The 23,775-nt window shown below is 49.8% G+C and overlaps 1 protein-coding gene across 1 annotated transcript in view; it reads left to right on the top strand.

Annotated features, from left to right (window-relative positions):
- Nucleotides 1-23,775, top strand: part of GDPD5 (glycerophosphodiester phosphodiesterase domain containing 5) — an 86,207-nt gene that overhangs the window by 19,350 nt on the left and 43,082 nt on the right. Inside the window, exon 2 of the mRNA XM_090265516.1 lies at nt 13,793-13,879. The gene's annotated coding sequence lies outside the window, so the exon portion shown is untranslated. The remainder of the gene's footprint in view (nt 1-13,792; nt 13,880-23,775) is intronic.

Genomic DNA, 23,775 nt, shown 5'->3' with positions numbered 1-23,775 from the left:
CTCTCATGTGATGATGATTTTACTTTTTCCATCAAGTAAGGCTCATTTTTCCTGCCTTCTTTGCCTTGTGGCTGGCTGGGGATCATCACTACAGTTCCTGGGGGAAAATCTCTTCTGGGAAGAGTTCAAACAAACAAAACGGCCTCTGAGAGGAACAAACAGATTGGTGGAAATGGCTTCATCCTCAGGAAGAAAGCCAATGATGGCAGCCATTTATTGAGTTCCTGCTGTATGCCAGACCCGGGGCTCAGCATTTTGTGCCCTTGCCTCGTCTAACCCTCACCAGGACGCTGTGGGAGGGAGGTATCCTCAGTCCCATGATGCAGATGAGGAAAACAGACCCAGCTGGTACTTGGCAAAGTGGGTATGGGACCCAAGGACGATCCCACCTTATTCCTGGGGGCAACAGATTCCTGAGTCAGGGGGAGAGGTGGGAGTTAGAATTCTTGGAGAGAGCCCTGGGCATGGAGGACTTTGTCACTGCATATAATAAGTCACGCTTTGCCTTACATTAGGGTTCATTCCGCTTTTGGCAGCCTGGAGTAGGAGAAACAGTACAGGGTTGGGAGGGGGAATTGTGATGTAGGTACGGGGACCTGTTCGTGGAGTTGGAATGAAACCAAACTTCCTCTGTGAAGTGGGCAGAGGCTGCACAGGGCAGGGTCATGAGGCTGCAGCTCCTGATTCCTCGTCCCCCCACCTCTTGTGCCTCTCGCCTCCGCTTGGCTCAGAGATTATTCCCAGTGTGAGAATGGAAAGGAATTCTGGGTCACCCTCTGAGTGTCTATATGGGAAGACTGAGGTCCCAGAAGGACAAGGACTGACCCAAGGTCACACAGTAAGTGGTCTGGGAAATCCCTTCTTCCAGGCCAATTCCTGTTCCTCTGTGGGGCACTGCTTGTGTGTGGAGATCTGGAGGGCCTGTGGCTGGCCAGCGCACAGAGTAAGCTGGGCCCTAGGAGAGGCAGGGGCCGAAGGCCAGAGCCACTGCCTGCAGTGCCCCAGACTCATCTGTGCTTGCCCAGATCCTGCCCAACTCAAATGCCCCCTTTTCTCTGAAGCTTGCTGGGACTCCTCTCCCCATCACCTCTCCAATCTCTCTATCCCAAGAATGGGAATTTTTAAAAACTGGTAAAAAGCACACAAGATATACCATCCTAATCATTTTTGTGCGTACAGTTCAATAGTGTTAACTATGTTCACATTGTTTCACAAAAGTTCACAGAACTTTTTCTTCTTGTGAAACTGAGACTCTAGCCCCTGGCCAGGTAGCTCAGTTGGTTTGAGTGCCATCTCTATATGCCAAGGTTGCAGGTTTGATCTCCCGTCAGGGCACATAAAAGAATCAACCAATGACTGCATAAATAAGTGGAACAACAAATTGATGTTTCTTTCTCTCTAAAAATCAATTAAAAAAAAACCCTATAAACTCTGGCCATTAAACAATTCCCCATCCTCTACCCCCCACCAACCCCTGGCAATCACCGTTCTACTTTCTGTTTTATGAATCTGACTACTTTAGATGCCTCAATATGTGGAATCATGCAGTATTTACCCTTTTGTGACTGGCTTATTTCACTTAGCATAATGTCCTCCACATTCACTCATGTTCACTACATGGTTGTAGCATGTGACAGGATTTCCTTTCTATGGTTGAATAATATTCCATTGTGTTTAATGGGAAAAAATACAACAAAAAAATCTTCCAAAAATATTCCATTGTGCACATATACCAGATTTTGTTTATCCATTTTTTGTTGTTGGACCTTTGTGTTGCTTCTACCTCTTGCTATTGTGAAAGGGGTGGAAGTTTTGAAGCTGAATAGGCCGAGGTTGGATGCTGGCTTCTAGCAGCACTTGAGTTGCGAGTCTGAGTCCTTCGTCACTTGCTAATGTGCGGGTAATGGGGTTGCTGGCAAGGATTAGAAATTGTGCATTTAAAAATGTCTGGCACATAGCAAGCTCCCAGTGAGTGGTAGGTAGGATTTATTCTCATTATCCACTTCCCTTCTAGGGGAAGATCCCTTTGGGGGTTTATAAGACTGTGGATTATTAGGCTCATGTACCCAAGCTCACATCAGCCCCCACCCATGAGGCCAACTCAGCATCTGGTGAGTCTTAGAACAGTAGAGCTGAAGAGCATTCAGGCCCAGAGAGGGGCAGGGACTTGCCCAAATTCATACAGTCAATGGCCATGCCAGGATTAAACCCATATCTCCTTCAGGTTCCCAGCCTGGAGACCTTCCTGGTGCTGTCCCCAGGATCCACTGGTCTTGTCCTTGGGATGCACTGGCTCTCCAGGGGGCCGTGTCTAATCTTGCAGCATGTAGAGTTGTGGGAGGCAGGGAACAGGGAGATGAGCTCATCTTTGACAGACAGAGGCGGGTGGCACCTGCCAGGCACCTCTGATCATCACCTTCTCCCATGGCTGTGGACAGTGGAGCTGCCCCAGTGACAAGGAGCTCGTGTCAAGCTCGTTTGCATTGTGCAGGCTTGTCTAAGTTACACCTGGGAGGTCTTTCTCATCTTGAGCTCATTCAGTTTTCATTTGCTTATTTCTTCCCTCAGTCATTTATTCTGAACCTCTCCCTGGGGCCTTCTGGGGGCCTGGAGACCAATGATACCTCAAAGGCAGTTACTAAGGCATCATAATGAATAATGTGGATTCTTGGACTAAATTGCCTGGGTTCAAGTCCTGGCCCTGACAGTTACTAGCTCTGTGACCTTGGGCAAGTTGCTTAACCTCCCTCTACCTCAGATTCTTCTCTAAATTGGAGATAATGATGTTCCAGATACTATTGTTACATAACAAATCACCCTGAAACTTAGCGTCTTTATAGAAGAACAATCATTTTATTATCTTAAGTTTCTATAGAAAGGAGTTTAAGATGGGCTCAGCTGAATGGTTTTGGCTCAGGGACTCCCACATGGATAATAGTCAGATGGTAGCTGGAGTAGCAGGGAGCTGAGAGCTGGTCGGGCCTCTCTTATTCTTCATGTAGCCTTGGGGCTTTGTTCCTCCCTGTGGCTTGTCTAGGCTTCCCCACAGTATGGCAGCCTCAGACCTGTCAGACTGTGTACATAGTGGCTCACGGCTCTAGCAGGAATGTTCCAGACAGTGACACAGGAGCTACATCACATTTGATGACCTGACCTTGGCAATCTTGTAGTGTTTGTTACTTCAGCCATTAGTTCCTAACCCCAGATTCAAGTAGGGGGGTAACACAGACCCTGCCTCTCTGTGAGAAGTGTCCAAGTTACATTGTAAGATGAGCAAGAGGGAATGGAAATGTCGCTGCAGACATGTCTGGAAATTCAATCTGCCACCGTTGTTAAGATGAGTCAAAACATGGGAGCAGTCTAGAACAGGCATTTATAGAAGTGGTAGTTATACATATGGCTAAAGTAAGGGTGGCTTTGAGCATATGTAATTTACCTGTCCCACTACAGAAGCCAGTTCACAGAGCTGCAGCATTTCCCGCTTGGGTATTGGGGGGGTCTCTAGGCAGAGACAAGTGGGAAGGCATTCCTTACAGAGTGAACGAACTTGCTGTGCTAAGGGTGTGGGGTTGTTAAGTAGAATTCCTGGGGCAGGGACTGAGCTCCAGCTGGCTGTTGCTCACCTGAGGTGAGCAGGGGTAGGCCAGGAAGGTGAATCGAGGTCAAGATGAGAAAAGCTTTTTGCGTACGGGGTTTGATCCTGTGGGTCCCAGGGAGTCCTTAGCTATTTTTCAGGCAGCCATGTGTAGGGCTGAAATGCCATAATGCGGAGCCACTTCTCAAGTGGAATCAGCAGGACTTGGGGAGGTACTGGACTTAGTGGGGGAACAGGGAGAGGCCGGGAGTGAAGGGGCGAAGGGGCTGAAATCCAGGTGTTTGCCTGGGGCATTTGCATCAGCTTTGCATGTGCTATGCACACCTGACCTGGCTGGCTTTCCCTCTGCTTCTAGTGTGCTGGATCCTTTGGTTTTTCTCAGCTCAGATCAGCTCACCTTCAGGGAAGGAGAGAGGGTTGGAGGGCGACTGCCTGGGAAGACTGGGTCTGGAGGAGCCTGGCAGCCAGCTCTGGGTTAGCGGGCAGGGCCTTCTCCTCTGCTCCCACCCCTGCCTGTGGAGAATAGCTTTTGCACCCCTACAGGTCTCCCTTTCCAACACCGCAGGGTCCATATGGAACAGATACTGAGGGTTGTGATATCAAGCTCCCTTCGCATCACAGACAGGGCACCTGAGGCTCAGTACTTACTCCAAATCCCAGGTGAAGGAGCCAGCCTCAGGCACTCAGAGCTGCCTCAAGTTCAGGTGCAAATGGGTGCTCTTGAGGGGCAGGGTGCCTCCCTTAGAGCCTCTACCCACATTCCCCCTGAAGCCTCCTCCCAGCTACCCTTAAAAGCCAGTGCTCCCTTCAGAGGGAAGCCATGGCTGGGAACAGGATTTCAAGGAAAGAAAAGAAGGGCTTAGCAGCTGTGTGGCCTGGGAACCTCACCTTGTCTCTCCGGGCCATGGTTTCTCATCTGTAAAAGGAGAATGAGAACACAGACCCCAACAGGGTTGTCCTGAGGATTAGATGAACTCACCAGTGCTGAGTTTTATCTCTTTGATGCCAGGGAAAGGAAACTGCCAAGTGTCACTTGGAAGGGACATTTGAGCTGTGTGTGATTTGGAGGCAAGGAAGGACTAGGGCTGGGAAAAGGGAAGAATCATGATCCAAAAAGCTCTGAGCTGTGATTGGGCAGATACAGCCCTCCCCTTGCATGTGAGAAGGGACCCAAGGGAAAGATCTGGGTGGGATCCAGCCAGGATCCCCACTGGGGGCAGCCTCCTGCCCCAGCACTGAGAGGGAGGGTATAATGAGGGAGGGCTTCCTGGAGGAAGGGTTTGTTTAAACTGAGAGGGAAGGAAAGGCTAAAGCAAGCACAACTCCTCCAGGGCTGGGTGCTGCCCTGGGGGCTATTGTCCCTTCTCCCCTCTCCCCTTCCCTGCAGCCCTGAGAGGCAACCTTGAGCTCTGGCCAAGCCAATCTTAACCGCTGGAGCCCGTGGCACTCATGGAGGCTGGTGCCCTGAGGGGGGCAGTGGCCCAAGCCCATGCCACTTTCAGGATGCTATGACCCTGTGCGCCTGTCTGCACATCTGCATGTATTATATCTTCATGAGCCCATGTGCTTGTGCCCTGTGCCCATGTGTATTTAGTGGGGTCTGTTTATGAACATGCGCTCTCTGTACTTGTGTGTCTGTGCCCATATGCATTTGTGTGTGCATTTGAGGTGGCACGGAGGCCATCAGCCCTACCCTGAGCTCTGACAGGCTCCAGGGCCCTCGCCTGTGGGAACTTCTGACCTCCTAAGAGGCAGGAGCCACACAAAGTCAGAGCATCCTCATAAATAAACCAGGTTTCAGGTCAGTGGTTCAAGCCCAGGGCTGGGCGGGCTGGGCCTGCGGTGGCTGTGTGTCTCCATTGCTCACTGAAGTGGCCTCATAAATGCTTCAAACAAGATAGGCCTAGGAATGCCAGGACCTGGATTTGTCTGCTTCCAAAGAGGCCATACCCAATTCCATCTCTGGGCTCAGCTCCCAATTACTGGGAAGTTCTTTCTAGGGGTCTACCTTAGTCTTTCCTGCTGTGTGTTCCCTTCTGGTGAACTTCTTCAACCCAGCTGTGTGGAGCCAAGCCAGTCAGCCGGCCACTTTGAGTGGCGGCCAGTGTTTTTACAACTTGTTTTCATGAAGTTGGTTTGAAGTCTCCCTGCATTCCCAGAATGTCAGACCCGCCCTGATTCACAAGGATCGACCAAAACAGGATCTGAGCCAACAGAGGAATCTGAACACTTAGTCATCCCCCTTGGATCATCCACCGATTCCCTGGCTTTTCTTCCAATTAAAAAAAGAGAGCAAGGCAGTCGGCTCAGACGGCCAGGCGGGAAGAGCATTCGAGGATGTAAACAGGCTCAGGTGGTGCTGGCGGTGGTCAGGGGCCAGCGGTCAGGGCTCGACTCCACACTGGGCTGACCTCAGCTCAAACCTTGCCACACGGGATCTTTGACAACTCTGTCTCTGAGCCTCACTTCCCTCATCTCTGAAATGGGAAAATTAATGGCACCTACCTTGTAGGTTCGGTGATACAGAAACAGACCCTGAGACCAGGATTTATGTCAGAATGATTCACATCAGAAGTTTTCCAGGAAAGAAAAAAAAAAAAAAGAAACCTGCTAAGGAAATAGGAAAAAGAACCAGAAAGAGGAGAAACAAGAGTGTGACTTTAAGCCAAGCCCCTCAAGGGGAACTTGGCTTAGTCCCCAGAGCTCTCAGGAACCGGAGCCAGAGCTGGCTGCCAGGGGCAAGGGTGCTGGACAACATGGACCTCCACCCACCAGGTCACTGGTAAAGGGGTCTCTAGGGGATTGCTGGGCCACAGGCAAGGGGATTCTAAGAGCCTGAAGGCAGTCCACTCACACGCCTCTGCAGGTGTTGGCTGCGGACAGGACCACGCAAGCCAGCATGCCCCAGAGTGGTAAAGGGGTCCCAAGAGACGTGGGTGCAGCACCATAGAGGCCTCTTCTGAGGAGCAGTGTGCAGATTGTACGTGATAAAGTACATATGGTGCTGCCCATGCAGAACCTGGCACAGAGGAAGCATCATACCTGACAGCTCTTCTCACCTATTAGAAAGTAAAGTGCTGCATGGGGGTCCCAGGATTGTGTGGTCAGCGAGAGGCAGGGCCTCTGAGAACTCCCCTGTGGCCCCGTTGCTGCCCCAGCCCTGGCTACTCACTGACTCCACTTCTAGAGGCAGAACCCCACTGAGTGCCCTAGCCCCCCAGGTTCTTCCTATGACTTGGCTGCAGGCAGTCTCTTCAACCCTGCCAGGGCTGGTCTGGTGCCCTGCCACAGCCCCTGCAGAGAAGTCTGCCTCTGTGCCACCCCCACCTCTACATGCACAGCCCAGCATGGGTTGGTGAGTTACAGGGGATGGCATGGGGCCCAAGAGCAGAGGTGAAGTCAGAGCCACAGAGGCACTGAGCACTGGGGAGGAATTTGAGGCCCCTGGGCCCATCCCCAACTCAACTGGGCTTTTCTTCCCAGTCCAGCCCAGCCCACTGTGTCTCCTAGGCTTTTTGCATAGAAGGTGCTCAGGGATCATTTATGGAACTTGGGTTGGTCCGTGTGTCCCAGGAATGAACAAACAGAAGTTGTGCTTCCAGAACTCTGATGACTTTAACTGGTGATGTCAGCCTGGGTTGGCCCTGGTGGAATTTAACCCAACCCCTCTCCTGCCTCCCCCCACCCTACTCCATGATATCACCAGGAATGTCACCCATAATCTGGCCTCCCCACTCAGGCCTCTGGGAGTTTAGCTCTTCAGAGCATGAGAGGCCTGGGTTCTAGCCCAGACCCCATCACCTGCTGTTTAACTTTGGCCATATCACCTTCCCTCTCGGCATCTCAGTGCCCTGTGTGTCCAACCAAAGTTGTGTACATGCTTAGCTAAATAGATTATTCCAACATGGCATTAATTCCTGTCTGTAACCTCCCAGTGGCCAGGATAAACAGTATCAGGCACCTGAGTGATCAGTCACTGCTATGTAGTCATTAACTCATCTGGCAACCATTTATTAAGCACCTACTATGTAAGGAATTCTGTGCTCCGATGGGCACGGTCCTGCTTTTTCTGGGCTTAATGTCTAGTCCACAGTAAGGCTGTGCCTATCCTGAAGCCTGGGCAACCCATAGACCCCAGGAGTAAGGGTGGACATATGGTGGTGGCCCCAGAACAGGCAAGATGTGGCTGGCCAGGGTGGTGGGTGCAGGGGAAACAAAGTTGCTCACTTCCAGATATTTGGTGCTGCCTGTGGTGGGTCCCTGCTGAGCTTGGCTAGAAGGTGGCTTTGATCCACCAGCAAGGCACTCCTGCACCCCTCCCGCCTCCTTTGTTCACATGCTCTAGCTAGCACCTGTGCGCCATTAGACCTTAGGCTTCTTCAGTAGAAGCTCTGTCTGCCCACCAGGGCCGCAGGGCCTCTCCTGGCACACAAGAGAGCTTAGGAAATGTGTATCGGTGACTGGATTTATGTTGTCTAGATTGGTTTGGGAGTCAGAGTAGGAATCCTGGCTCAGCCACTTGCTCAGCTGTGCCCTCGAGAGCCCCTGTTTTGCCATCTGTAGACTGTGTTGGCAGTGGGAGTCTAAGAGGAGTAAGTGAGAGGACAGACAGAATCTCGGCCTTGTACAGGGCTATGGCCAGACCACTCTAAATTGTGGACAGTGTTGTAGTGCATGGACTCTGCATGCGTTCAGCCGAATAGGAAACATAAGAGAGATGGAGCTAGGTCCTGATCCCATGGTACCTGGCAGTTTACAAAGCCCCGTCACGTCCTGATCACTGGGTTCTTCTTCTAGTCACCCCATGAGGCAATCTGGGCTGACTGCAGAATTCCCATCTGGCCTATGAAGGCTCTGAGCCTAGAGAGGAGGCTGGCATGCCTTCCAGTGGCAGATCTTCTGGCTCTCAGCCTCCTGCTCTCTCCTTGACACCCTGCTCCCTGCAGAACTAAGCTTCTGCCCTCTGGAAGCCCTTTGTGAAAGACACTAGGGAGGAAAGGTGGTGGGCAGGGAGTGTGGAGATTTGTCAGCCCAGATGTCAGGGAGCTGCGGGTGCATTCTGGGCCTTAGCCCAAATCAGGGCACTGTGGCCAGCAGGCCCAGAGTAAAGGAGTAAGAAGAGGGGCTGGGTAGACATGGACCGAGTAGGGGTGCAGAGGAGGAGAAAAACAGTGGTGGGAGCCAAAGGTCATCCACGTAGCCTGATGGCCGGGGATACCAGACTGCTGGTCCCTCACAGATGGTACTGGAATGCAAGGGACTTTAAGGAGCACCTGGTCTATGAGAGATGCCAGTCAAGTCATGGGCACTGCCATTGCAGGCATTTGAGTCACTCTGGAAATAAGGCCCTCATCTAAGCATGAGGACATTCCATGTGTAGGACACTTTCTAAAAGGCAGGCTCTGGGGAAGGCAGGGCTGGCCGGCAGCTGAGCTGGTGCTCAGCAAGGTAAAATGACCAGCACAGGCAGCCTGGGCCCCACAAAAGTGACAGCCAGCAGGCAGGGAGCGGACAGGCAGGCCTGGCCCCAAATTTGCAGGGCCCAGGATAAAAATACAAATAGATAGACACCCTTATACCTTTGTCATATATCTGAAACTTTTAAATAAAAGTTTGATTTTCCCACCTTAACGAATACACCTTCTAATGTAAATTGAAATATACATGTAAAGTTATGGTTTTATATGACTGAAAGTGACAAAAATATAAAGGAAGACTGAATTTAGTTATTATTACACATCTGGGTGTGTTGATTGTGGGCTGGTCATGTTTAGATGAGTAATAAGACTTATTGTGCATACATTATTTCATAAAATATATTTTATTGTTTTCATTTTAGCAAGATCACTATAATTATATTATTATAATCAAGGTTTTGACATCATTTGAAAATTTTCTATTGGTGGTAATAATCTAAAGGATCAAAAAACAATGCAATTGTATTTTAAAAGTATGGAATTTGAATATATTTCCATCAAAAGTTTAAATCAAAGTAAATGTAAAGAAAGGAAAATTTATATTTTCAAAAATTATATTTCTTGAAAATTTTATGGAAATTAAAACTATACATCATAATTAACACGTATCAGATTTGAAGTAAAATTATTTAAATAGAGATCAAATATTCAAAGTCTTAAAGAGTTCATAAATATGAAACTATTGGCAGTTCTAGTGTTTAACGTTCATCTAGATGCCAATGTGAAGAATTAGGGTCAAACTTCACGTTGTATTGATCTGGGTAATATGAATTGTTAAATACAGTAGTCCCCTTTATCCACAGGGAGTACATTCCAAGACCCCAAGTAGATGCCTAAAAACCACAGATAGCACCAAACCCCGGACTCAAGGATTGGGGGCACGGACCCCTGTGCAATCGGAAGTCCACATTAACTTAAGTTGGCCCTCCGCATACACAGGTTCCCAACTGCAGACTGAAAATACAGCTGACCCTTGAACAACACAGATTTGAACTGTCTTGGTCCACTTATGTGATTTTTTTTCAAAACCCGAATTGTTAAGGGGTCAACCATATATTTACTGTGTGTTTTCTTATACATACATACCTATGATAAAGTTTAATTTATAAATTAAGCACAGTACAAGATTAATAACAATAACAAATAATGAAGTAGAACAATTATAACAATATATTATGATAAAAGTTATTTGAATGTTGTCTCTTGGCAAACTAGCACAAAGCAGCATAATTTTTTTTCTTATTGAGAACTTTCACCTTTTCACTTAAAGGAAGCACTTTGTGGCTTCTCTACGGCATATCTGAATTCCCAGCACCACTGCTCTTGCATGTGAGGCCATTATTAAGCAAAATAAGGGTTACTTTAACACAAGCAGTGTGATACTGTAATAGTCAGTCGGTACTAGATGGCTGCTAAGTGTCTAAGGGTAGGAAGCGTACACAATATGGACAAAGCATGGACAAAGGGATGATTGACAGCCAGGGCCGGATGGAGCAGGATGTGTGGGATTTCACCATACTACTCACAATGGAGTGCAGTTTAAAACTTATGAATTGCTTATTTCTGGAATTTTCTGTTTAATAATTTTGGACCACAATTGACCATAGGTAACTGAAATACCACAGAAAGTGAAACTGCAGATAAGGAGGGACTACTGTACCATAAGATGTTCCTCAGCTGCCATGTGCATTTACTATGAAAAATCACACTAATTCCTCAATACTTTCAGAACCACAAATGAGAACAGGGAGAAAAGCTCTCCCCTCACCCCACCAAAATAAATAAATAAATAAATAAATAAATAAATAAATAAAATAATAATAATAATTAGAAGGATGCTCGGCATTACTGGGAAACAGATAAGCTAAGTCTTCAATGTTGTTTATAGGTTCTTGGAAACTGCCACTTTAAGTGAAATGACATATATTAAATCCAATTTTACCATAGGCTAGTTGGTATAAACAAGGGTTAAATTCCTATGGCATATTTCTGGTCACAAAAACATCACCAAACTTGTAAGTAGGGACCCAAAACACTTCAAGTATTAAACATTTAAATAAATGTAAGCTACACATACGTTTAAGAAAGATGAATAAAAACAAGTAAAACAATGAATTTTCAACCCTCTTATTCCAGTTTAGGGTCAAGGATAGCTGGACCCTCTCCCAGCTTTAAATCTAGGTATCTGCATTCACTCATTCATTTCATTCATATATGCATTTGTTCATTTATTTAAAACCCATATTCACTTTCTCCAGTTTTGCATTTCTTTACAGAATGCCAGGCCGTAATAGTCTTGTAGTGCGGCCCCATGATCCTACAGATAAAAGGATTGAGGCTCAGAGAAGGGTACTGATGTACCTAAGATCACACAGCAGAGAAGCACCCGCCACCCCGCCACGAGGTTTTCCAGTGCAGAGGATGGGTGCCGCATTTGAGTTTCAGTTCAATCTGAATAGACATTGCTATATCCCAGTTGGCTTCCCTCCATCGGACTCTGCTACCCACGCCACCCACCACAGGCGCTTGGGGAGATCCTACAGGGGGTTTCTGCTTGAAGAGCCACTTCCTGTTTGACGCTGAACACTTCCTTCAAGTGACTCACAGGTTCCCACTGGCCCTCTGCTGGGAAGCCGAGGTGGGGGTGGGGGTAGGCCCAGCTTGTGCCACCCTATGCCTGCCACCCCAGTGGGATGACCCTGAGACTGAACAGTGCCATGGACTGGAGGGAGGAGATGGAGATGGAAGGAGGATGCTAGACTGTTCTCCTCACCCAGCCTGGTGGGCAGGACTCGGACTGAGCAGGGAACTCAGCTACCGGGGTGTGGGGGCAGACTCCCTATCCAGGCATCCCAACATTCAGCTTCCTGGGTTGGGGGCGCTGACAGCAGAGCTGGGACTCCTTAGGGTGAACTTGTGACACTTTCTCTTCCTTGTGGGACAGTGAAGTGTGATAGAAAAGAGCACTAGGCCAGGAGTCATGACTTGGATTTCTGACACCATCTTTTGGTGACCTGTCAGTTCTCTGCCCCTCTCCACGCCTCAGTATCCATGTTTGTCTAATGGTGAGGAGGGTTTGCTTGCTGTGACATTCTGTGGCAGCTTTGGTATTGCAGGATTTACATGAAGAGGACTGGGTTTGAATTCTGGCTCTGCCACCTTTGCAGGGTGTGTCCACCTGTCAGAGGCTCCATTTAAAATTTTGAAATAGTAATCACTTTAGTCATTTTACACAATTGAATCCTCATATCACATGGGGTAGGTATTATTATTGTTTTATACATAAGAAGATTGAGGCACAGAGAGGATCAGTAACTCGCTGAAGGCCGCAGAGTAAGAGCCAAGATTCTAGCTTACACAGTCTGACCCCAGAACCCATGCTGTTAACAGCGATGGCCTTGCTACTCAGATTGTGGTCCGTGGACCAGTAGCATCAGCGTCACTCAGGAGCTTGTCAGAAATGTAGACTCTCAGGCCCCAGCCTAGACCTACTGAGTCAGACTGCATTTGAACAAGATCTCCAGGGGATTTGTTTACACATTCAAGTTTGAGAAGCCCTGCTCGATTTAATATATTCCTTCTGTCAGTTAGGTCTTAGGATCATGGTGGGAGATGAAGGAAATAAGTGTGTTTTGTAAACTGTAAGGTGCAGTACATTCAGGGCATTGTCAGAAAACTGGGGGCTGGAGGTGGAGAGAGACAGGGCTGGGAGTGCCCCAAGAATCTGTCAGTAGCTGGATGTCATTTCCAAGCTGTCTCTGAGCCCAGCTCTGCCCCCTTCCCATCCAAGGCTGAGTTTTAGCTGTGTATTTCTTGCTTGTGTGTGGCTCCAGGGCCCAATCAGGCTGAAGAGAGTTCTCATGTTGGCATGGGTTGTGCTGGGCACCAGTCCTGAGCCACCACTTGCCTGAAGTCTGCAAAGCCCCAGGAAACCTGGGTCCCAGCCCTTGCTCTGCCCCTGGCACTCTGGGTGACTGAGGCAGTCTCCTGGCCCTGCTAGCCAGCCTGTGTCTCCTAACGGGTAATGTGGCAGCCTCCTCTGAAGCCTGCAGTCTGACTTGGAACCCGCTTCCCTCTTCTCCTCTCCCCATCGCCTGTTGGTGGTACCATCTCTCTTCCCAGCGCCTGGGCACGAGGGCTGTCCAGTGGGCTGTAAGAGCTGGTGATAGGGGAGGTGGTGCATGAGTCAGAAGTAAGCCACATAATTGCGGTGCCCCGGATCCCACCTCTAGCCCACCAGCCCTCCCTCTGTGGCTGCTTTAGAACAGCTGGTTTGGCAGCTACCTCTGGAGAAGCAGGTCCCTGGGCAGCACGAAAGGGCCTCTGCCTCCCCAGGAGCTGGGCACAGCCACAGGTTTCATCCTAGGGCGGCTGGATCTTGAATTGTGTTTCCCTGGGCCCTGCGGTAGGGGAGGAAGAATGGTTTGGAGAGCAGGTTATACTAGGTTTGAGGTTGAGGCTGGTATGTGGTAAGCATGTGTGGAGGGAGGATTATGTGTGAGGGGTCTCATGGCCCACAAATGGATCATGTGTGACTCTTCGGCTCACCCACCAGCTTGGTAACTTCCCCAGGGCAAGGACTAGATGTGACCCATCCCTGAGTCCCACACTCAACACAAGGTGGGCAAAGGGTAGGAGCTTGCTAAAGGTCAGGTGGAAGGAAAGAAGACAGGGTAAACTGATGAGTTATCTGACTGGATTTGTCCCCTTGTCCCCACAGATCTCCCAGTGAAGTGACATCACCAAGTCCCTGCCTGACAGGACACCCCTGGGATCCCAGCTCACAATCACTGGTACCTTCTTCCAGGTAAAGAAAAAAAGAAAAGAAGGAGGCAGAGAGAAAGGAGTTAGAGACATGCTACATAGAGCAGCTACTGGGCTCTAAACAACATTTGCCTCTTACATGGGGCAGCACTCTACAGTCTACAAAGAAAGGCGGGGTGAACAGGGATTGTTGTCCTATTTACAGGCAAATGGAAGATCTGAGCAGTTGTCTTTTGCTTACTCCAGTGCACCTGCACTTACCTAAGCGCCTTACCTGTATTAGCCCATTTAATCCTCACAGCAGCCCATGAGGTTGGCACTATTATTATCCCCACTTTATCAATAAGGAGACTGAGGTGTAGAGGCATGAAGGAATTTGCTAAGCTAGTAAGTGGTAGAATTAGGTTTCAAACCCAGGCAGGCTGGCTCTCAGCGCACATCCCCAACCCCTGTGATTTACTGCTTCTCTAAGTTACCTTGCCCTCCAATCTGGGTAGGTTTAATGGGCCCCCATTTCCAGGGGAGATTTGTGTTTTGAGAGAATCCTAAAGAATGATGCTTCAGCCAAAGGAATCAATAGCAAATAATGGAATTGGAGGCCTTGAACTGTGGAATTGGCATGAACCTTGAGAGTGTGCAGGTCACCAACTCTTCCTCAGCATTCAAGCAAGGCCAGCTTTTTTTGGTTACCAAAGGGAAACCTGGAAATTTGAAAGAGGTAGAAAAGTTTGGGCCCCAGAGTCTCAGACTTGCCAGGAAGTGGAGTGGTTGCTACTCTCCACAGAATGCCTTGGGGAAGAGAGATATAAATGACAGAGAGGAAATTAGAGTTCTGTGCTAAATCTGAGGTCATCTTATACCAGACCAGGAAAAGAAGTGTGCAAGCAGATAGCAGAGGTTTATGAAAAAATTGTGGGAGCCCTGGCTGGGGAGCTCAGTTGGTTAGAGCATTGACCCAATGTGCCAAGTTTTCAGGATCGATCCCCAGTCGGGCCATATACAAGATTCAACCAGTGAGTCCAAAAATAAGTGGAATAATTTGCTGTTTCTCTCTTTTCTCTCCCTCCCTCTCCCTCCCTTTCTCTTTCACTAATCAATAAATTTTAAAAATAATTTTAAAAAGATGTGGGAGAAAATGTTTAATTAAGGCTTATTTTAGGACTTCCAGCCAAGATGGAGGTGTAGGTAGACATGCTGCATCTCCCTCCACAACTAAGAAGGAGTACAGCTACCTCAAAACTGGAGACAACCAGAAGTTCCAGAAAATTGAGCTGCATGGAAGTCCAACAAACAAAGATATAAAGAAGAAATACTAAGCTAGACAGGTGTGACAGCTCTACCTAGGACACAGAGGCAGACAAACACAGGAGCCTGTTAAGATGAGACAGAGAAGTATGACTGAAAAGATGGAATAGATCAAGGTGATAGAACTAAGTGATGAGGAGATAGCCAACCTAACAGATGCAGAGTTCAAAACACTGGTGATAAAGATGCTCATAGACTTGACCGACATGTTTAAGTACAGCAAATGTATAAGGGAAGAAGTGAAGGCTATGTTAAGTGAAACGAAGTAAAATCCACACAAAACCAATGGTGAAGGGAAGGAAACTAGGGTTCAAGTCAATGATTTGGAACATAAGGAAGAAATAAATAGTACAGAATGAGGAAACAAGAATTGAAAAAAAACAAGGAGGGGTTTAGAAACCCCTGGGACAAGTTAAAACATGCCAACATCCAAATCATAGGAGTGCCAGAAGGAGAAGAGGAAGAGCAAGAAATTGAAAACTTATGTGAAAAAATAATGAAGGAAGACTTCCCAAATTTGGCGAAGGAAATAGACATATAAGTCCAGGAAGCACAGGGAGTTCCAAAGAAGCTAGACCCAAAGAGGACCACAACAAGACACATCATAATTAAAGTAACAAAGGTTAAAGAGAAAGAGAGAATCTTAAAAGCAGTAAGAGAAAAGAAGAGAGTTATCTGCAAAGGGGTGCCTAAAAGACTATCAGCTGATTTCTCAAAAGAAACTTTGCAGGCAAGAAGGGACTGGCAAGAAATATTCAATGTGATGAAAAGCAAGGACTTACAACCAAGGTTACTCTATCCAGGAAAGCTATCATTTAGAATGGAAGGGCAGATGAAGTACTTCCCAGACAAGGTAAAGCTAAAAGAGTTCATCATCACCAAGCCATTATTATATGAAATGTTAAAGGAACTTATTTAAGAAAAAGATCAAAACTATAAACATTAAAATGACAACAAACGCAGAACTATCAACAACAGAATTTTAAAAATAAAAACAAACTAAGCAAACCAGAATAGGAACAGAATCATAGATATGGGGATCATTTGGAGGGTTATCAGCTGGGAGGGGTAAGGGGGAGAAATGGGGAAATGGTGCAGGGATTAAGAAGTATAATCGGTTGGTACAAAATAGACAGGGGGAAGTTAAGAATAATATAGGAAAGTGTGAAGGCAAAGAACTTATATGCATGACCCATGGACATGAACTAAGGTGGGTAGGATTGCTGGCGGGAGATGGGTACTGGGTGGAGGGGAACAAAGGGAAAAGAAATTGGGACAACTGTAACAGCATAATCAATAAAATATGCTAAAAAAAGACTTATTTTAGTAACTTAATTTTTCTGTAAATAGGGAAAGGCTAATTATTATTCAGGGGCAGAATCAGGATCAGGCTCAGAAGGGCTCTGCAATCGTCTGGTTTAAGAGGCTCTGATTGGTTGCTTCTTTCCTTCCTTTGCACATTTAACCAGTTTCTCCAACTGAGAAATAAATGGGTGCCTCTTTGGTGCTGGCACAGTGCAGGGACACAGGTCCCCAGCAAACTGACTCCTCTAGCAGGGAAGGGGCTGGGGGTATCTCGTGTCCTCATCTCCTGGTGCAGGGCCACGACCCTGTGGCTCTTCAAAAGAGCTTGGCTGAGTGGCTCAGAAGTCTCTGTCTGGGGAAGCTTTCGGCCTGGTGGGCAAGGCAGCCACGGAAGCAGATAATTACTGTGCACAGGGGCCTGTGATCATGTCTCAAGAGCTCTGCCAGACGTGTGAGTGCAAAGGGAGGAGGCAGTGGGCTTCTGTGGCGGGTGGCGGGGAGGTGTCAGATTGTGTTTTGCACTATATCTAAAGATGGATGGGATGTGGATTAGGGTGGTGGGGAGGGCTTTCCTGGCAGAGGGCCCATCGTGAGCAAAGGCCAGGCTCTGGGAAGGTGGGCAGTGGGATGTGCTTGGAGCAGGTAGTGTGAGGAGGGGTTGGGGAAGGTGAGGACAGACAGTAGGTGTGAGTGGAAGGAAGCAAGAGAAAGTCCCTTAAGTGGTAGGACTTGCTTCTCTTCCCACCCCAGGGCTATTTGGGAAGCCTGTTTGTATAATAGCCCCACTATTTTACATAAGTAAATAAAATAAATCATTGCTCTCCATTCCCTCAGGGAGCAAAAACTAGTCAGAGACAAGTTTGCTCAATGCAAGTCTCTGCCAGACTCAGCTTCCACCTTCTCCTCCTTTCATTCAGGTGGCCTCCCTTCCCTGGGGGGAGAGATCGCTGGGATCCGGGGAGGAGCCCAGGAGTCATCCAGGGTGAGAGGACAGTGAAAGTCTTCCCCTTCACCAGGCCCTCAGGTCTGGCCCTTGAGGCCCAGCCTGAGGCCCTGGGGATATTTGCTCACTCTGCTTGTGCCAGGAAGAACCTGTCAGTGCCAGTTGTTTTTTGGGGGGGAGAGGGGCACAGGCCACTCCTCTCAGGAGGGCTCTCCTACAGGCCCGCCTTAAGGAGGAAGCCACGCAGCCCTCCAGGGAGCATGCAAGCCCCTGCAGGCCACTCTGCTGGGCAACCACCACTAAGGAGCCACACTGGGGATTTCTGTGTGGAAGGAGAGGCTAGATGGAGTAGCTGCAGGTCTTTCCTGGTGCTGACATCCAGAGATAGTTCTGTGGATTGTACCAGGAACCCATGATTGTAGGAGTCTTGGGTAAGGTGATTCCAGGACTCTGATGTAGAGAATTTGCAGCTAGAGATTTTGAGTCTGAGATGTTCAGCTCCACTCTCTGGGCAAGGCCTGGTCAAGCCTGGAGACTAGCCCAAGCTCATAGCCCTGACTTGGGAAAGAGGCCTTTCTGTGTCAGGAGAACCGAAGGCCTCTGGGCAGGGTCCTGAGCCTGCAGCCCCAAACTGTCCCAAAAATGTGGGTCTGTCCCCTGAAGGCCTTAACTGAGGGTGTGTCTCAGACCTGTCCTGACCTGCACTGGCCTTACCTTGCCCTCCATGAAATGGGGGTCTGGTACTCACCTGCAGTGTTGGTGGGATGCTTTGGTGAGGCAATGTGTGGGGAGACTAAACAGCAAAGCGCTGGGCCTGTGGTTATAATGGTAGCTGCTGTTGCTGTGAAGAGGTTCTCCCCCTAAAAGGATGATCCATGGCTGATTCTCTGTAAATCTTTCTTGGCTGCCAGCAGTGCCCTGCACACAGTGGAGGCTTCTTAAACATTTATTGAATGAGCTTAAAGTGCCTTGGATATGAGACAGATGGTACCAGAGGCCACAGTTCCCAGGAATAGGCAGGGAGCAATTCCTACAGGAGGACAGCCAGGAGGGGCAAGAGAACTTGAGAACCAGTGACCAGGATAGCAGGCCTGCCCAGTGTTGCCCTCAGCCTTGGCCTTCTCTCCCCAGGGGAGAGCAATCAGAGTCTCTGGGGACAGAAGTGTTGTATAAACAGGAGGCTCTGGCAACTCCCTGGAAAGAGATTCATAATGACCCTAATTATGGCATGATTAATTCTTTGAGGGCTTCTGCTGGGCCCCAGCCTCAGCCACTGAGCAACTTTTTCCCAAAGAACAGGTGCCTGTCTTTTCACCTCCCTGGCCTCCCTCCTGGCCCCTACTCTCCCAGCCTCTTCCCCACTGGCAGCTGCCTCAGGAACAGACTTCCTGTGCTGCACCTGCTTACCTTCTCTGTTGATTTCGTTAGAATATAGGGCTTTCTCTGAGGCTCAGCAAAGTGGAGTGACTTGCTCAGGGTTTAGATGTTAGTTTGGGGAAGCAGCCCAGCTAGTGAGCTGCTTGGAGGCTGCCCTGCTGCCCTTGAACTTCCAGAAGGCAGGAAGGATCCTGTTGGCAGCACACTCCTCCCCCACCAAATTGAACCCACGTGGAGCTTAACTCTCAGACTGGAGCCTGGGGACCCCCTTGGCCTTGGGAGAGGCCCTGCTTACCCCCGCCCTGCCAGCAGGCTTTCCCTGTGCTGTTCCTTCACCTAGAGTCCCCTTCTTCTCCCCTTTGTGCTACAAACCTCCCTTATTTCTGAATGCTGGCCCCTCCAGGAAGCCGCCGTGTAGTCACCAGTGCTGGGACCCAAGGAAACACAGGGGCTGTGGGTCCACAAGACCCTGGTGCAAGCAGGGAGGGTTTCTTAGAGAGGCCCCCTAAGCTGAGGTGGGGAGGAGTCTGCAGGCCTAAAGGATGGGCAGAGGGGCCTGGGGCTAAGGTAGCTCCACAGGCACACCTGCACTGGGAGGGGGGGCGGGCAGGGCCGTGAGGAAGAACCACAGGGAAGCCCTGGTCTCACTGCAAGGCCTTGTTCCTTGAGCACGGTGGGGAGGAGTCACTGTGCCCTTTCACACCTTGAGTTTTGCTCTAAGTCAAGTTGGGGTCATCCAGGCCCCCAGGTTTGTGAGTTACCCAGGCCCTGACTCCCTGTACTTTGGTCCCTGTCAAAGATGGTGGAGGCACCTGGGCAGGAGCAGCTGCAAGTTGTCACCAGCCTTCCTGCCGCTCTCATTCCTTATTCTGACTGTTTCAGTGGCTCAGGGCTCCCAGCCATTAGTCCTGAGGGCTCTTCCCCTCAGACCAGATGAAGACGGTGGGATTGTCCTTCCCTCCCCCCTGAGCTGTCCCATTTCTGCTTTTCTCCTGGGGATGAGGAGAGAGCAGATGGTTAATGGGCTTTAGAAGCTGAGAGCCCAAAAGGCCCTTGGAGGTCATCCAGTGGTGTTCACACCCTCCCACGATATGGAATATGGACGGAAAAGCCTGGGCCAGAGGCTTGTAGAAGTGGCCCAGCCTGCTGGTGGCTGAGCTCAGCCTTGGCCGGTCAGCCCTGAGGCAGGGCTGGGGTGGAGTCCCAGCGAGGGCAGCTGTGGCCAGGGAGAGGGGGAGCGATTCCGTCCCCGCGGGCGTGCTCTGCCGCCTTCCCCAGGGCTCTGGCAGGCTGCTGGAGAAGGTCAGACCGCCTCCGACCCCAGCCCTGTGCCCGTTGGTGATGGATGGGTTCCCCTTTCCTCCCCTGGGTTCTTGGCCCTACTCCGTGCTCCTGCTCCCCTGGTGCCAACCAAAATATTGAGCTTGGCCCTTTGAAGTGCAATCTGCAGTGACACAAATGCTGCAGTTGACATAGACATGGAAGGCGACGGAAACGTGGGCAGACACTCCCTCTGGAGCCAGTGCCGGGGGAAGACTGGCCTTTAGAGCCGGCAGCCCTGGATTCAAATCTCTTCTATTCAGATTAGCTCTTTGGCCTTGGGTGAATCACTTAATATCTTGGGTCTGCTTGTCTATTAGTTGATCTGTATAGCTATCTAAATTAAATGCATATATATTCAATGAATAGGTTTTATTTTTCTTAAAGAATAGTGTTAAGTTTACAGAAAAATCGACAGAAAGTAGAGTTTCTACATGCTCTCCATCCCACACCTGAGTTTCCCCATCATTATTACCTAATATGGGGTGGTACCTTTGTTACAACTGATGGGCCAACGTGGATACAATGTTGTTAACTAAAGCCCATGGTTTGCACTAGGATTCACTCTCCATGCTGTGTATTCTATGCAGTTTGATAATGACATGGGTTCATCACTATATTATCACAGAGAATAGTTTCACTGTCCTAAAAATCCCCTGTGCTGCCCTCCCCCAACCCCTGGCCACCAGTGATGTTTTTCATGCCTCTGTGGTTTTGCCTTGTGCAGAATGTCATGCAGTTGAATCATAAAGTATGTGGCCTTTTCAGATTGGTTTCTGTCACTTAGTATTACGTTTTTAAAGTCCCTTCATGCTTTTTTTGTGGCTTGATAGCATGTTTCTTTTTATCATTGAGTAATAGTCTGTTTTTTGGAGGGAGTGCAGTTTGCTTATCCCCTCTCCCAGGGCCACGTTTCTAACCTGCAGCAGAAGCTCGAACTCTACTTGGAAGGTTGTCTTCAGGGGATCACACAGGTACAGTGCTCAGCATGGGCCCGGCATGTCCTACACTGCCTTCTGACACTAGCTGCTTTTGTTGAGCATACTGTTCCCAAGATTCTTTCATGTTGTAGCATGGATCTGTGTTTTATTCCTTTTTATTGCAGCCTTGGGTTCTTTTGTTATTCTCTCTAGTTCCCATTTCTCAGATGGGTAAAGTAAGCTCAGAGAGAAATAGTGACTTGTCTGAAATCACACAGCAAGTCAGTTGAAGGAGACTAGGCTGGAGCCTGGGCACTGACACCTGGTCTGAGAGTCTTTCTGCTCCCAGGGAAGAGAGGAGGCTTGGGACCAGAGGCAGCAGGATCCAGGGGCAGTGAAGTTCTGGCAGTCCTGGGGTCATGGGAGGGAGGAGGAGCAGGAAAGGGGGCTGGGTGCCTTCCCAGGACATCAGGGTAGGAGAGGACCCTGCAGCTTTATAGCAGGCCCTCACTGCATCTCAGGCCTGAACTCCTGGGAGGCCCTTCCCTGTGCAAACAAGTTCAGAGCAGGAACCAAAAATTCAGACAGAAAATGGGACTTTGGGCTGAGGGGGGCCGTCAAACATCAAGCTCAGAGGTGGGGGCTTCTTCTTGTCCCAGAGCCAGCGGAGGCTCCAGGCAGGGGACTTTTTGAGAACTTGGCTGATACCTGGGAGGCAGCCTGGAGAAATCAATTGATCCTAAGTAATGCCATTGCCCTGGCATGAAGGAAGGCAGGGAGAAGGGAGAGTCTGTTCTCTGGGAGCTTGTCCAGAGGCCCAGTGTCTGAGTAACACATCTCTGGTAGAACTTCCAGGCCTTCTCAGCTGTAGGATCCAGGAAGCCCCAGGACCTCATCCTCTGGCTACTCCCTGCTGGCCACTGGGGATGTAGGACCAGCTCAGGCCCTCCTGTAGGGGAGACGGACAGGTCACACTACTCACACAGGGTGCCCAGGAAGAATTAGAGATGCCCAGGGCTAAGGGAGGCTGAGGGGTGCTCTAACTAAACCTGGGACTCAAGGGAGGCTCGCTGGAGGAGGGAACGTCAAAGCTGAGATTCAAAAGGTCAGGAGGTATTGATCAGATGAAGGGATAGCAAGTTCTAGAATGGAGAGGCTGGAGGAGCTGGAGGTGCCAGGTCCTGCCCAGGTGCCTGTTGAAAAGCTTGCACTGGCTGCAGGACAGGGCTTGGATTGGTAGGCAGCACCCCCACCTCCGCCCAGAGCAGTGGCCAACGGAAGGGTGAGAACAGGGCTTTGAGGGATCTGAGAAGCATGTTGGAGTGGTGAGGAGGTCAGGGTGGCAGTGCTGGGTCTGCAGGGCCCAGGTGACACCCCCGGAGACAGCCGGGAGCCTGTGTCTCAATGGGGAGGCAGAGATTGGGTGGCCTTGGCTGTGCCTGGTAACCGAAGCCATGGGAATGGCCGAGATGACCCCAGGAGAACATGAAAAGGAGAGAGAAGAGGTTTGCCTCCCAAAGATGCCCCTGAACTTATGAATAGTGTGAAAATTTACCTCGGGAGAGACGGTTCCAAGAGCCAAAGTCAGCTGAGTGCTGGGCTGAGGCCTAGTACGGGCAGTTCTACTTCCCTCTTTTCCAGATTTGAAATGGAATTTCCATTCCTAGAGATTGTATTGCTTAGCTGTGGGGGTGGGTGAGCAGGGAAGGGCAGAGGACACATGGGAAAACAGTCCCAGGGTTGGGGGTCCTGAGAGAGGAATGTGAGGGTAGGGTAACCTGGGTGGGGGCTTCTGCTTACAGAACGCCCACCTGCAGCACCTCAGTTACTAACTGCAGCCATGAGCCCTCCTGGGACCCCTCCCCCATAACCTGGTCTCCTACAGAAGTTGAGGCAAGGGCTGTCTTCCCATTTTACAGATTCAGAAAGCGAGGCTCAAGGAAGTGCCCTGAGAGGCCTCAGTGGCCGACACAGGATGAATTCAGGCCTCTTTCTACATATCAGCTGCCTCCTCTCTTCCTGGGGAGGTGGGGGCAGATGGGGTGGCTGACCTGACAGTAGAAGCCCTAATATCGGGGTGCATGGGGTGAGACCTGGCTGAATAAAGCTGAGAGCATCCTCTCTCTGCTCCCCAGGCCTCCCCGACCCCATGGGAGCTAAGCCGACTGCAACAGCAGCCCCATCCGTTACTGTCCCCCAAGCCCCGGGCTGGGTTTGACTCAGAGATTCCCTGGCAGCTGCACCATATGCCACATGGCTCCCCGGGGAACCAGGGGCACAGAGACTGCACCAGGCAATTCCCAGAAATGAGGAGAGACACTAGGTCAGTTGATACTCCCAGCAAGCCCCTAATGCATCTCCCTCCTCAGACTGGGGGCTATCATCCCTGTGCTGAGGTTAGCGCTGGGTGGGAGGTGGGCAGAGGCCCCTGGAGATAGGGGGAGGGGTGGGCCTGAAGCCCCAGCTGCCCCGATGGTGCAGCCCCTGGGCATTCAGAAAGAGGCTCATCTTAGAGCCAGAGCTCAGCACCACCTGTGGGAAGCGTGCCTTGACCCTCTCTGCTCTGTGGTAAGTGCCCACAGCCTCCCTTTCCTCTCTGCACCAAACACTGCACTTAGGAGCCATTGTAGCCCCGGGGGCTGCAGGGGCAGCCGCCTCTCCCAGGCAGTGAGTGTTTCGGCTTTGTGGACCATATGGACTCTGTCGTAACTACTTGATTCTGCAGTTACAGTTACAGCTGCCACAGGTGGTACAGACACAAACGAGCTC

The sequence above is a fragment of the Furipterus horrens genome, unplaced genomic scaffold, assembly GCF_987537825.1.
Source record: "Furipterus horrens unplaced genomic scaffold, mFurHor1.1.pri manual_scaffold_2, whole genome shotgun sequence".
Taxonomy (NCBI): Eukaryota; Metazoa; Chordata; class Mammalia; order Chiroptera; family Furipteridae; genus Furipterus; species Furipterus horrens.
This window is presented reverse-complemented; position numbering and strand designations above follow the sequence as displayed.